Here is a 2,086-nt window from a genome sequence, read left to right on the forward strand (position 1 = left end):
CTGGGTTTTCAGACGGGCGACGTGAGCCCGTCGAGCTGCAGCAGAAGGCGCCGCGCCACTTGAGATCTGCTTCCTTCTTCTTAGAGATGCGGGAAGGAGTTGCGTCGCGCCTGGGTGAATCGCGGAAAATCGGTCAGTGAAAACATGGCAGCCCGCCTCGGGTGCGTTGGCTCAGGACTTCGTGGAGGGCCGCACTTGCGCCCACGCCTAGGCCAGCCGGAAAGGCGTCGTTGAACGGCGTTGTGGGTGCTGGTGCGTCGCCGATGGAGCTGGAGGTCAGAGGCCGCTGGCCAGCAGCTTCGTCTTGAAGTAAGTGGAGTGGCCTGCGAGCCGGTTCTGTCGCTCTTGCCTTGGGCTGACGGTGAATGTCCCTGGCATGCAGCTTGGTCTGATCGGTGATGAGAGCCATCCCGAAGCTGATTACCTGAAGAAAATCCTGTTACGGATTCGGCTTCTGAGATGAGGCCAATATTCAGAAATAAAATACGTTTTCTTGCATGGATCTTACAACAGTCCTGGTTCACGGCAGTTCACAATATTGGTGTTTGTTTTCTGCCAACAGTGAGGGCCGCTGTCTGCCCGTTGATAGAGGTCGGCTTGCTGTGACGTTCCTAAGCTGCAACGATTCCTGTAAGTGGAATTTGATTTTTGCTTAGCGGCTAATACGTGTTGTGTCCTTAGTCTCACCTGTGATGATCCTATCCCGAACCTGAATTTCTGTTGAAAAAACGTATACGGATCTGGCTTCTGAGATAGACCATTACAAGGACAATGCTTTTAACGTTTAAATAAGCTGCTGTAATATTGGCAGTCTTGTAAGTCTTTCTTTTTTTTAATCCTAGGGTTACTACCATGAGGTTTGCCTGTCTGCTGTATGAGACACTGGTGATAAGAAAAACATACAGGAAAGGCTCTTCGTTTTACAAGCATGAAAACACGATGTTGAGTTTTTTAATTTTATGAATCGATGGAGACAGCATGGTTTTTTGGATGAGAAATGATTTGCTTTCAGCTAACCAGCCTTATTATCAAATTATACTGGTTGAATGTTAACCTTTAGTCCCTGTTCGAGTTTAAAATGTTTAATTGCAATTAAAACGGAGATTCTAAGCTGGCGTGGGAAAATTCTTAGTAATGTGTTTGTGGAGGAAAATGACTCACTTTGGTGATTGGTCACTAAAGGTATGTGCGGGGAACTAAGGTTTTTATGGATTCATATAGGTAAAAAGCAGCAATTACTGGGTGTAGAAAGCATAAGTTGTTACTAAGCAAGTGGAATGTTTTAGTTTTGCTGTAATTACAGTTCTGAAAGTGCATGCTCGTGGAGAAATGTGGCCTGGCGTGCTGAAAACAAAGGAAAGAGGGCCCAGCCCAATTGGCAAGTTTTGATTAACCACAGTCTGAGGAGAAGGTTCCTGATAAGAAAACCTGGCAAAAGCTAGGAAAACATTTACATGTAAAAGTAATAGTACCTGATCTCACCTAAGTGCTTGGGCCTCTCACATGGTCATTTTCCATAAATAGCTGTATGAATAAATTGTTATCAAGCCCAGGTTTGAATGTCATTGTTCAAGTAACATTTTTATCTACTTGTCATGAGTTCTGCTATCCTTAAGTATCTCTCTTATCTGAGTTTGATTTTGGACCCATGGAACCCATAATGTAGATTTTTACCCAGTGGAGGGTCATGAGACTGAAGGCAACATAAAAAGATATCTAGGTATTTGGAAATGTTTCTTGCAGCCATAGAACAAGTCAGGGTCTCAGTCTGTCGCTGATTATTTTCCCTAGACTGGTCTCGAAATCCTGTTCTGAGGCAGTCTGTCTTGGCCTCCCAAGGTACTGAGATTACAGGCATGAACCAGTGCACCTGGCCAAAATACCAAGTATTAAAGCCACTAGATAGAGAAGAATGTTTTGGGTGTCTTTTTGAGTTAGTGTCTCATTCTGTCACCCAGGCTAGAGTGCAGTGGCCACCGCAGCTTCAACCTGCTGGGCTCTTGCAGTCCTTCCATCTCAGCCTTCCAAGTAGCTGGAACTATAGGTGCGTGCCACCATGCCCGGCTGGAGACAGGTTGCCCGGGCC

General features: G+C 45.8%; 1 long non-coding RNA gene across 2 annotated transcripts in view; it reads left to right on the top strand.

The window, feature by feature from the left end:
- Window positions 1-1,552, top strand: part of LOC103273768 — a 2,430-nt gene extending 878 nt beyond the window's left edge. For both annotated transcript variants that reach the window (XR_505210.1, XR_505209.1), the window contains exons 2-4: window positions 85-309; window positions 563-630; window positions 843-1,552. This is a non-coding gene — a long non-coding RNA (uncharacterized LOC103273768). The remainder of the gene's footprint in view (window positions 1-84; window positions 310-562; window positions 631-842) is intronic.
- The last annotated feature ends 534 nt before the right edge of the window (window positions 1,553-2,086 follow it).

The sequence above is a fragment of the Carlito syrichta genome, unplaced genomic scaffold (assembly GCF_000164805.1).
Source record: "Carlito syrichta isolate Samal-C Ts95f unplaced genomic scaffold, Tarsius_syrichta-2.0.1 Scaffold314200, whole genome shotgun sequence".
NCBI classification, from domain to species: Eukaryota; Metazoa; Chordata; class Mammalia; order Primates; family Tarsiidae; genus Carlito; species Carlito syrichta.